Genomic DNA, 13,540 nt, shown 5'->3' with positions numbered 1-13,540 from the left:
GGGGAAAGAGAGAGACATAGAGGGGGAAAGAGAGAGACATAGAGGGGGAGAGAGAGACATAGAGGGGGAAAGAGAGAGGCATAGAGGGGGAAAGAGAGAGACATAGAGGGGGAGAGAGAGACAGAGAGGGGGAAAGAGAGAGACATAGAGGGGGAAAGAGAGAGACATAGAGGGGGAAAGAGACAGACATAGAGGGGGAAAGAGAGAGACATAGAGGGGGAAAGAGAGAGACATAGAGGGGGAAAGAGAGAGACATAGAGGGGGAAAGAGAGAGACATAGAGGGGGAAAGAGAGAGAGAGGAATCGATCCAACTACAGCCACTCCCACAGCGAGCCCTGCATGTCCCTGTTCTTCTGGTTGTCTCCTGATACCCTGTAGGATACCACAGTAAGCCCGGCTGTGGCTGGGCGCCGTGGCTGGGTGCCGTGGTGTTGCTGTGGTGCTGCCCCAGTCTTCAAAGGCCCCAGGGCCAGCCACAGATCTAATTAGAGGGACCAGCCCCAGACCAGGACCCTGCATGGGCTGGGGACAAGCAAGTGAAAACTCTGCACAAGTGCACACTACACTACGCTGCACTTCAGCGGCAGCGAGGCAGACTAGGGAAAGCTGACATGGGGCTGACATACAGTGCCTTCGGAAAGTATTCAGACACCTTGACTTTTTCCACATTTAATTACGTTACAGCCTAATTCTAAAATTGATTAAATAAACAAAAAATCCTCAGCAATCTACACACAATACCCCATAATGACAAAGCGAGAACAGATTGTTATAATTTTTTGCAAATGTATTAAAAGTAAAATAACAGAAATTCCTTATTTACAAACCTGTTTAGAGGAGATGGAACAAACCTTCTGTTTAGAGGAGATGGAACAAACCTTCTGTTTAGAGGAGATGGAACAAACCTTCTGTTTAGAGGAGATGGAACAAACCTTCTGTTTAGAGGAGACGGAACAAACCTTCTGTTTAGAGGAGATGGAACAAACCTTCTGTTTAGAGGAGATGGAACAAACCTTCTGTTTAGAGGAGATGGAACAAACCTTCTGTTTAGAGGAGATGGAATAAACCTTCTGTTTAGAGGAGATGGAACAAACCTTCTGTTTAGAGGAGATGGAACAAACCTTCTGTTTAGAGGAGATGGAACAAACATTCTGTTTAGAGGAGACGGAACAAACCTTCTGTTTAGAGGAGATGGAACCAACCTTCTGTTTAGAGGAGATGGAACCAACCTTCTGTTTAGAGGAGAAGGGAACAAACCTTCTGTTTAGAGGAGACGGAACAAACCTTCTGTTTAGAGGAGACGGAACAAACCTTCTGTTTAGAGGAGATGGAACAAACCTTCTGTTTAGAGGAGATGGAACAAACCTTCTGTTTAGAGGAGATGGAACAAACCTTCTGTTTAGGGGAGATGGAACAAACCTTCTGTTTAGAGGAGATGGAACAAACCTTCTGTTTAGAGGAGATGGAACAAACCTTCTGTTTAGAGGAGATGGAACCAACCTTCTGTTTAGAGGAGATGGAACAAACCTTCTGTTTAGAGGAGATGGAACAAACCTTCTGTTCAGAGGAGATGGAATAAACCTTCTGTTTAGAGGAGATGGAACAAACCTTCTGTTTAGAGGAGATGGAACCAACCTTCTGTTTAGAGGAGATGGAACAAACCTTCTGTTTAGAGGAGATGGAACAAACCTTCTGTTTAGGGGAGATGGAACAAACCTGTTTAGAGGAGATGGAACAAACCTTCTGTTTAGAGGAGATGGAACAAACCTTCTGTTTAGAGGAGATGGAACAAACCTTCTGTTTAGAGGAGATGGAACAAACCTTCTGTTTAGAGGAGATGGAACAAACCTTCTGTTTAGAGGAGATGGAACCAACCTTCTGTTTAGGGGAGATGGAACAAACCTTCTGTTTAGAGGAGATGGAATAAACCTTCTGTTTAGAGGAGATGGAATAAACCTTCTGTTTAGAGGAGATGGAACAAACCTTCTGTTTAGAGGAGATGGAACAAACCTTCTGTTTAGAGGAGACGGAACAAACCTTCTGTTTAGAGGAGATGGAACAAACCTTCTGTTTAGAGGAGATGGAACAAACCTTCTGTTTAGAGGAGATGGAACAAACCTTCTGTTTAGAGGAGATGGAACAAACCTTCTGTTTAGAGGAGATGGAACAAACCTTCTGTTTAGAGGAGATGGAATAAACCTTCTGTTTAGAGGAGATGGAACAAACCTTCTGTTTAGAGGAGATGGAACAAACCTTCTGTTTAGAGGAGATGGAACAAACCTTCTGTTTAGAGGAGATGGAACAAACCTTCTGTTTAGAGGAGATGGAACAAACCTTCTGTTTAGAGGAGATGGAACAAACCTTCTGTTTAGAGGAGATGGAACAAACCTTCTGTTTAGGGGAGATGGAACAAACCTTCTGTTTAGAGGAGATGGAACAAACCTTCTGTTTAGAGGAGATGGAACAAGCCTTCTGTTTAGAGGAGATGGAACAAACCTTCTGTTTAGAGGAGATGGAATAAACCTTCTGTTTAGAGGAGACTGATAAATTAATAATGGCAACACCTGAAGGGGTTTGTGTTTGTCGTCAGAAAATATTTAACTGACATGATAAAATAAAACATTATTTTGTTGAATTCTATGAATTTTGAAGAGCAAAGTATTCCACAAAACATGTGATTTAAAAGTGTATCTGGTGTGGAATCAAACCGCTGTCAAGTGGAAACCTCAGAGGACATATCAGCCTCAAACAAAGACAGAACAATGGAGGAAACCGTTCGGTCTGGTGTCAGTAAGAAGGGTTTATGTTTAGGACATGGTTCTGGGCTCAGCAAGAGGGTTTATGTTTAGGACATGGTTCTGGGCTCAGTAAGAGGGTTTATGTCTGGGACATGGTTCTGGGCTCAGTAAGAGGGTTTATGTCTGGGACATGGTTCTGGGCTCAGTAAGAGGGTTTATGTTTAGGACATGGTTCTGGGCTCAGTAAGAGGGTTTATGTCTGGGACATGGTTCTGGGCTCAGTAAGAGGGTTTATGTTTAGGACATGGTTCTGGGCTCAGTAAGAGGGTTTATGTCTGGGACATGGTTCTGGGCTCAGTAAGAGGGTTTATGTCTGGGACATGGTTCTGGGCTCAGTAAGAGGGTTTATGTCTGGGACATGGTTCTGGGCTCAGTAAGAGGGTTTATGTTTAGGACATGGTTCTGGGCTCAGTAAGAGGGTTTATGTTTAGGACATGGTTCTGGGCTCAGTAAGAGGGTTTATGTCTGGGACATGGTTCTGGGGTCAGTAAGAGGGGTTTATGTCTGGGACATGGTTCTGGAGTCAGTAAGAGGATTTATGTTTTGGACATTTGCAGTTGTCACTCTTAGTTACCTTAACCCTCGTACTACCAACATATTTGACATACATGTATTACCTATTGGAAAAACCAATAGTCATAGCAAAATATCAACTTCATTCTTATCAAAACATCATGTCACGTTCGTTGTAATATTGATCGGGACCAAGGCGCAGCGTGAGTAGCGTTCCACATCTTTAATATAAAGTGAAACTAAGCAACATACAAAAACAATAAAGAATAAACGAAACGTGACGACAATTAAACTACACATAAACACTATATCCCATAACCCACAGGTGGAAAACATGCTACTTAAGTATGATCCCCAATTAGAGACAACGATTACCAGCTGCCTCTAATTGGGAATCATACAAATCACCCAAACATAGAAAAACTAAACTAGAACCCCACATAGAAAATATAAACTAGATTAACCCCCCCAGTCACACCCTGACCTACTCTACCATAGAAAATAAAAGCTTTCTATGGTCAGGACGTGACACATCATTAGACATGTAAATAATGTTAACTAAAATGACCAAAACAGACTTAGTTATTTGTTTACCCTACAGGAAGCATTAGCATCGCTGCTACTGAAACAATGGAAGTGGTAGTGTCTAAGGCAGTATAGTTTAAAAAAAAAAGTGTTCTAGCAAGTAACTTATTATATATGTACGGTCATTTAGATTTCGTACACGATCATACCTAGTTATAACCAGTGTGAATTACGGGGGGTGATCTCAGACACCCTAAATGAGACATGATTCCCACTAAATGCAACAAAGTCAAACGTTGGGGGGGGAGGTCACTAAATAATGCTAATTTGTTTACACTTCAATTTGTACTGTTACAGTGCTAGATATTAAAATAAAATATTATTCCTAAATTAAACGAACACCCCTACCTCTGTGTCATGGTTAAAATACATATATAATCCATGTGGCTGCATCACGAGACAGTCCTTTATCTCAGTCCATTTTCAGGTGTCCCAACTTTTCTTTCTGCCAAAAATGTCCTTTTGTCAAACAAAGTGAATTAATTAACCCAATGACAATAGTTGAATGTCATTACACTTTTTGTTGTTCTCTACATGTGTCTCTTTCCATTTATCAAATGCATTGTTTATTTTACCTTTTATCTACCTAGGCAAGTCAGTTAAGAACAAATTCTTATTTTACAATGACAGCCTACCCCCCCCCCCCCCGGGGCCAAACCCGGACGACGCTGGGCCAATTGTGCACCGCCCTATGGGACTCCCAATCACAACCGGTTGTGATACAGCCTGGATTCAAACCAGAGGTGTCTGTAGTGACGGCCTCAAACACTGAGATGTATTGCCTTAGACCGCAGCGCCACTCGGGAGCCCAATGAGGGGAGACCTGTTTGGATGCTGGAATTATTTTGGAGTGGAACAACACGTGCCAATCGTCTCCTTTTTGAAGTGATATATTTCACAATTAGATGAAAACTTTTTTTTTTTTTTGACTGATTGTGTTCATGACAAATTAAAAGGTAATAAACATTTATTATTATTAGACCCAGAAAAAAGAACAATTTCAACCCAGAATGTCATGGTATATATTCATACTCTGGATATAACCATAGGCGAGTAAATACAGGTGCTTTATCTCTGCAAGTGATCCGTCTATCTGGTCAAAATCACTGACACAGGCCCCCCCCCCCCACCATGACAGCCCATCTTGCACTGATGGCCTTAGTGTGACCGTGGATATCCACGTTACACAGTCATTCTGTTGTGTCTGAACATTACTGAGTGTTGCTTTTACCATCTCAAGTGAGTGTTTCTCTGTGAATTCTTCCATGTAATGCTCAACATGCAAAGGAGAGCGTGACAGAAAGTCTGCGTCAGTGTTTACCTTTTCCAGGACGATACTTCAGTGTGAGATCAAAGTCAGACAGCTCTGCCTCCCAGCGATGACCGGTGGCATTCAGTCTTTCCGTAGTTAGTACATACGTCAAGGGGTTATTATCACTGTATACTGTCACAAAGGGAGCATAAAATAGGTAACCTCGGAAACCGCTCAGTCACTGCCCATTTGAGGGGCCAAGAATTCCAGTTTCCCTGAGTGAAGGTGATAGTTTCTCTCTGCTTGAGTCAGGGTGCGGAAGCCATATCCAATGACTCTCAGTTTACCACTTTGTCGTTGGTATAACACCCCTGCCAATCCCTCTTCTGAGGCATCAACATGCAGGATAAAAGGGTCCTTGAGTAACTACATGTAAGAGAATACACACCAATACAGTTGTGTAGATTCAGAGTGTATCTGACTTCTGGATTTCAGTTATATCATGTATTTAGACCATCGGCAGATTTTTATAAGCACAAAAATGAGGTAATATTGGTGGCGTTTTTTTTTGTACACGGTCATATGATACGTGTTGTCGAAAAAGTACAATCTGAGGCGGATACATAGAGAGTTGTATCTCTGCAGAGGATCTGTCTAGCAGCTGGTCAAAATCACTGATCCAGGTCCTTCACCCCCCCCCCCCCCCCCCTCCAACATCTGCTGAGCGGGGGACCATCGACTCTGTCTGGAATGGAGTCAATGGAACGGCATCAAACACATCAAAGACGTGGTTTCCATGTGGTTGACTCCACTCCGTTGACTCCGTTCCAGACATTATAATGCGTCGTCCTCCCTTCAGCAGCCTCTGATGGTAAGGATAAATTCATCAAATAAAGGTCCTATCTATCAAATTATCAAATATCTTGACATTTACATTTAAGTCATTTAGCAGACGCTCTTATCCAGAGCGACTTACAAATTGGTGCATTCACCTTATGATATCCAGTGGAACAACAACTTTACAATAGTACATCTATATCTTTTTTTTTGGGGGGGGGGGGGGGGGGTTAGAAGGATTACTTTATCCTATCCCAGGTATTCCTTAAAGAGGTGGGGTTTCAGGTGTCTCCGGAAGGTGGTGATTGACTCCGCTGTCCTAGCGTCGTGAGGGAGCTTGTTCCACCATAGGGGTGACATTGAGTCCACCATTGAGTCAATAAGTATTCAACCCCTTTGTTATGACAAGCCTAAATAAGTCCAGGAGTAAAAATGTGCTTAACAAGTCACATAATAAGTTGCATGGACTCACTCTCGGTGTGCAATAATAGTGTTTAACATGATTGTTTTAATGACTACATCATCTCTGTGACACAACTATCTGTACAGTCCCTCAGTCGAGCAGTGAATGTCAAACACAGATTCAACCACAAAGACCAGGGAGGTTTTCCAATGCCTCGCAAAGAAGGGATCCTATTGCTAGATGGGTAAAAAAATAATAATTTAAAAGCAGACATTGAGTATCCCTTTGAGCATGGTGAAGTTATTAATTACACTTTGGATGGTATATCAATACGCCCAGTCACTACAAAGATACAAGCATCCTTCCTAACTCAGTTGCCAGAGAGGAATGAAACCACTTAGGGATTTCACCATGAGGCCAATGGTGACTTTAAAACAGTTACTCCACAATACTGACCTAATTAACAGAGTGAAAAGAAGGAAGTACAGAATAAATAATATTATAAAACATGCATCCTGTTTGCAACAAGGCACTAAAGTAATACTGAGAAAAATGTGGAAAAGCAATTAACTTTTTGTCCTGAAGACAAAGTGTTGTTTGGGGCAAATCTAATACTACACATTACTGAGTACCACTCTCCATATTTTCAAGCATAGTGGTGGCTGCATCATGTTATGGGTATGCTTGTCATCGTTAAGGACTGAAGCATTTTTCAGGATAAAAAAGAAATGGAATGGAGCTAAGCACAAAAAATTCTAGAGGAAAACCTGGTTCAGTCTGCTTTCCACCAGACACTGGGAGATGAATTCCCCTTTCAGACAAAAAACCTAAAACACAAAGCCAAATATACTCTGGAGTTGCTTACCAAGACTTTATTTATTTAACCTTTATTTAACTAGGCAAGTCAGTTAAGAACAAATTATTATTTACAATGACGGTCTACCCCAGTCAAACCCTAACCCGCACAACGCTGGGCCAATTGTGCGCCGCCCTATGGGACTTCCAATCACAGCCGGTTGTGATACAGCCTGGAATCGAACGAGGGTCTGTAATGACGCCTCTAGCACTGAGATGCAGTGCCTTAGACCGCTGCGCCACTCAGGAGCCCCATTGAACAACATTGAACGTTCCTGTAGGGCCTAGTTACAGCTTGAATGTCTATGACAAGAGCTTGAAGAATTTTAGAAATAATAATGTGCAAATATTATGCAATCCAGGCGCGCAAACCGCTTAGAGACTAAGAATTTAACCAGAAAGACTCACAGCTGTAAAAGGCTGCCAAAGGTGATTCTAAGGGGTGTGAATATTGATGTAAATGTGATATTTCTGTATTTCATTTTGAATAAAATTTCTAAAAGTTCTAAAAACATGTTTTCACATTGTCATTATGGGTTATTGTGATGTCATTATAGGTTATTGTGATGTCATTATGGGGTATTGTGATGTCATTATGGGTTATTGTGATGTCATTATGGGTTATTGTGTGTCGATGGGTGAGAAGAAAATCAATGTAATCCATTTTGAACTTGGGCTGTTAACACAACAAAATGTGTTACGTCAAGAGGTGAATGAATACTTTCTGAAGGCACTACGGTCTGTGTTTAGGAAGCATCAGTCTTCTTCATCTACCTAGCAAGGCATAGCTTCAAATATAAACCCTCTTATTGATCCCAGAGCACATGGTTTCCTCCATATTGCTGTCTTTGTTTGAGGCTGAAGACAGCAGCACCTTTAAAAAAAAAAAGAGATAAAGATCTGAGAAAATCTTAGAGTATAATCTCCAGATGAAGATTTACTTTCCCTACTGCTACAACAGCTGCATTCAAGCACAGTAGACCTATAGTAAATAGAGAAGAAGACTAAAGTCTCTCCATACAAATAAAAAGGCCCTATCTGATCTCAGCCAGATACACAGCCAGATACAGTGAGTTTCCATCATTTTAGCTTTGTCATGGCTCCATTTACACTGAAGTTAGCTGTCAGTAAAGATTTTCAACAACCAGGTTTCCATCCAACCATTTTATGCAAGTACAGTACATGTCGGATAAAAAGTGCAATGACAGGCCTGATGGTGTCACGTCCTGACCATAGTAAGATGTTATTTTCTATGGTAGAGTAGGTCAGGGCGTGACAGGAGGTGTTTTTCTATGTTTTCTATTTCTATGTTCATGTTCTAGTTTTGTATTTCTATGTTGGTTTTGTTTGGGATGATCTCCAATTAGATTCAGCTGGTCCTCGTTGTCTCTAATTGGAGATCATACTTAAGTAGTTTTTTTTCCCCCACCTGGGTTTGTGGGAGATTGTTTTTGAGTAGTGTATATTTCACCTCTGCGTCACGGTTTGTTGTTTTTGTTACTCAGTTTATTTATATGTATTCGCATAGTTTCACAGTGTAAATTAAATGTGTAACGACACACACGCTGCACTTTGGTCCGCTCCTCCTTCCGACAACCGTGACAGATGGAAACAGAAATTGTTTCGATAAACTTTACAAATTTTGACAAAACAAAATACGCTAGACAGGGTGGAATCTTTTTGCGTAGGTAAAATTAATTACGAGAGAAATGTCGGTGGAATTGCTTTTTATGCGCATATATTGATATGATATTGTTGTATACTTGGAGTCATGTGATGACATGTTGTGTGGTCCTCCCACTACGACTTGGGAAAGCAGTTCATTTTAATATACAGATTAAATCAGTTATGATGAACTCCACAGGGAGGTTAAAGAGCCCGGTGATAAGCTTGATGCTCCTGTCCAATAAATATGATAATTGATGCTTTGCAATCAATTATAAATTGATTAAAAATAAAAAGAATCTCTCTTTTTTTTGGTCCATAGTATATGATTTAAAAGTGTATCTAATATGTGAATTCAAACTTCTGTCAGATACTAACAAAGCATGTTTCACCATTGGATCTAAAACCAGAGTGAGTTCTTTACAAGTAAATTCCCATGAAAACATTAGACATCAAACACAATTCAAAGAGAAACAAGAGAGCATAGTAGCATAGATCCACATATGATGGAATTTATATTGCACTCCACACTGCCCTTTCCCACCTGGACAAAAGGAACACCTATGTGAGAATGCTATTCATTGACTACAGCTCAGTGTTCAACACCATAGTGCCTTCAAAGCTCATCACTAAGTTAAGGACCGTGGGACTAAACACCTCCCTCTGCAACTGGATCCTGGACTTCCTGACGGGCCACCCCCAGGTGGTGAGGATAGGTAACAACACATCCGCCACGCTGATCCTCAACACAGGGGCCCCTCAGGGGTGCGTGCTCAGTCCCTTCCTGTACTCCATGCTCACTAATGACTGCACAGCCAGGCCCAACAGTATCATTAAGTTTGCCAATGACACAACAGTGGCCTGATTTCTTTTTATATAACCTTTGTTTACCTAGGCAAGTCACTTAAGAACAACTTCTTATTTACAATGACGGCCTAGTGTAACAGTATTGCTTCCATCCCTCTCCTCACCCCTACCTGGGCTCGAACCAGGGACCCTCTGCACACATCGACAACAGCCACCCTCGAAGCATCGTTACCACGGCCCTTGCAGAGCAAGGGGAACAACTACTTCAAGGTCTCAGAGCGAGTGACGTCACCAATGGAAACACTATTAGCGCCCACCACCACTAACTAGCTAGTTAGTCATTTCACATCAATTACACTAGGAACATCAGGTTTAACTGCCTTGTTCAGGGGCAGAAGAACAGATTTTTACCTTGCTCTAACCACTAGGCTACCTGATCACCGACAATGATGAGATAGCCTATGGGGACCTGGTCGTGTGGTGCCAGGACAGCAACCTCTCCCTCAATGTGATCAAGACAAAGGAGATGATTGTGAACTACAGGAAAAGGAGGACCGAGCACGCCCCCATTCTCATCGACGGGGCTGTAGTGGAACAGGTTGAGAGCTTCAAGTTCCTTGTTGTCCACATCACCAACAAACTAACACCGTTCAAACACTCCAAGACAGTTGTGAAGAGGGCACGACAAAGCCTATTCCCTGACACTGAAAAGATTTGGCATAGGTCCTCAGATCCTCAAAAGGTTCTACACCTGCACCATCGAGAGCATCCTGACTGGGTAGTGCGTACAGCCCAGAACATCACTGGGGCCAAGCTTCCTGCCATCCAGGACCTCTATATCAGGCGGTGTCAGAAAAATGGTCAAAGACTCCAGCCACCCTTGTCGTAGCCTGTTATCTCTGCTACCGCATGGCATGCGGCCAGCATCCAGGAGTCGCCTCTTCATTGTTGACTTTGAGACTGGTGTTTTGCGGGTACTATTTAATGAAGCTGCCAGTTGAGGACTTGTGAGGCGTCTTTTTCTCAAACTAGACACTCTAATGTACTTGTCCTCTTGCTCAGTTGTGCACCGGGGCCTCCCACTCCTCTTTCTATTTTGGTTAGAGCCAGTTTGCGCTGTTCTGTGAAGGGAGTAGTACATGGCATTGTACCAGATCTTCAGTTTCTTAGCAATTTCTCGCATGGAATAGCCTTGATTTCTCAGAACAAGAATAGACTTACGAGTTTCAAAAGAAAGTTCTTTGTTTCTGGCCATTTTGAGCCTGTAATCAAACCCACAAATGCTGATGCTCCAGATACTCAACTAGTCTCAAGAAGGCCAGTTTTATAGCTTCAGGACAACAGTTTTCAGCTGTGCTAACATAATTGCAAAAAGGGTTTTCTAATGATCAATTAGCCTTTTAAAATGATAAACTTGGATTAGCTAACACAACCTGTCATTGGAACATAGGAGTGTTGGTTGCTGATAATGGGTCTCTGTACGCCTATGTAGATATTCCATAAAAAATCTGCCGTTTCCAGCTACAATAGTAATTTACAACATTAACAATGTCTACACTGTATTTCTGATCAATTTAATGTTATTTTAATGGACATTTTTTTTTTGCTTTCTTTAAAAAAACAAGGACATTTCTAAGTGACCCCAAACTTCTGAACGGTAGTGTACATGTCAATTACCTCAACTAACCTGTGCCCCCGCACATTGACTCTGTACCGGTACCCCCCTGTATGTAGCCTCCACATTGACTCTGTACCGGTACCCCCCTGTATGTAGCCTCCACATTGACTCTGTACCGGTACCCCCCTGTATATAGCCTCCACATTGACTCGTACCGGTACCCCCCTGTATATAGCCTCCACATTGACTCTGTACCGGTACCCCCCTGTATATAGCCTCCACATTGACGCTGTACTGGTACCCCCCTGTATATAGCCTCCACATTGACTCTGTACTGGTACCCCCCTGTATATAGCCTCCACATTGACTCTGTACCGGTACCCCCCTGTATGTAGCCTCCACATTGACTCTGTACCGGTACCCCCCTGTATATAGCCTCCACATTGACTCTGTACCGGTACCCCCTGTATGTAGCCTCCACATTGACTCTGTACCGGTACCCCCCTGTATGTAGCCTCCACATTGACTCTGTACCGGTACCCCCCTGTATGTAGCCTCCACATTGACTCTGTACCGGTACCCCCCTGTATGTAGCCTCCACATTGACTCTGTACCGGTACCCCCCTGTATATAGCCTCCACATTGACTCTGTACCGGTACCCCCTGTATATAGCCTCCACATTGACTCTGTACCGGTACCCCCTGTATATAGCCTCCACATTGACTCTGTACCGTAACACCCTGTATATAGCCTCCACATTGACTCTGTACCAGTACCCCCTGTATATAGCCTCCACATTGACTCTGTACCGTAACACCCTGTATATAGCCTCCACTATGACTTTGTACCGTAACACCCTGTATATAGTCTCACTTGTTATTTTACTGCTGCTCTTTAATTATTTTGTATAATTTTTTTTCTAGTTTCATTTTTTTTACTTAAAACTTTTTAAAATTATTTTTCTTAACTTCTTAAAGCTGCTGCTCTTTAATTACTTGTTACTTTTATCTCTTATTCTTATCTGTATTTTTTTTGAAGCTGCATTGTTGATTAATTAAGGGCTTTTTTTTTAAGAGAGCATAATATCTCTGGTCAGCAGCAGATAACAGGGTTCCATTTGGGACACAGCCTGGTAGTATTAAACGTTGTGGGACCAGGATGGTGACATGAATGGGATTGATCAAGGAGGCTTTATGTGAACAAGCTCCAATTCCATGGCCATGGGTCTTGGTCATGGGGGTCATGTGTCTCGGTCAGCTCTCTAACTCAGACCACAGCTAGATTCTACACCACATCCCCCTGAGGCCTCACTTCTAAACAACCAACCTGGTTCACCACTCCCTAGCAGAAAACACAGACTTCTGGAAAGTAAAAAAAAAATCAATACATTAATTACACATTTGTATTTAAATATTTATATTTAAGAGGGCCATTTATTTATGTTTAAATGTCTTGTATTCCCACAGTATTTTTAGTGCAGCGTCATATCATTGCTGCTGAATGGTGTGGCGAGGGACTGGGCTTGGGTAGATGGTGTGGTGTGGCGAGGGACTGGGCTTGGGTAGATCGGACAGCTGTATGAGAAGCCTTCTGGCCCCAACAACAATGTGTCTCGACTGGCTCACTATCCACTATTTAGTGCACTACTTTTAACCAGGGCTCTGGTATAGGAAATGGTTTGTGATGTAGCCTTTTCTCTCATACTCGACTGTGTTAGAAAGTTCTAGTCAATAAACCGGGCTCAGCTGTGAAGAAGAGAAAAGAGGAGAAGAGAAGAGAGGGGAGCTATTGGGCAGAACCAACCCCAGCTGGGTTATGGTGGCACGTGGCATTTTAATCATTTGTTTTGGTGCTTGGAACAGAAAGACCTATAGCCCATATACAGCCAGAACCTCAGAGCCTGGTTTCTGTCTACCCGGTACAGCCAGTAGAGGACTGGCCATCCCTCAGAGCCTGGTTTCTGTCTACCCGGTACAGCCAGTAGAGGACTGGCCACCCCTCAGAGCCTGGTTTCTGTCTACCCGGTACAGCCAGTAGAGGACTGGCCACCCCTCAGAGCCTGGTTTCTGTAGGTTTCTTCCTAGGTTCCTGCCTTCCTTTTATTTTGTATTTTTTTATTTAACTTTTATTTAACTAGGCAAGCCAGTTAAGAACAAATTCTTATTTACAATGACGGCCTACCCCGGCCAAAGCCTATCCAGGACA

This window comes from Salmo salar, chromosome 25, assembly GCF_965601325.2.
Source record: "Salmo salar chromosome 25, fSalSal1, whole genome shotgun sequence".
Lineage (NCBI taxonomy): Eukaryota > Metazoa > Chordata > Actinopteri > Salmoniformes > Salmonidae > Salmo > Salmo salar.
Note: the sequence above shows the minus strand (reverse complement) of the source record.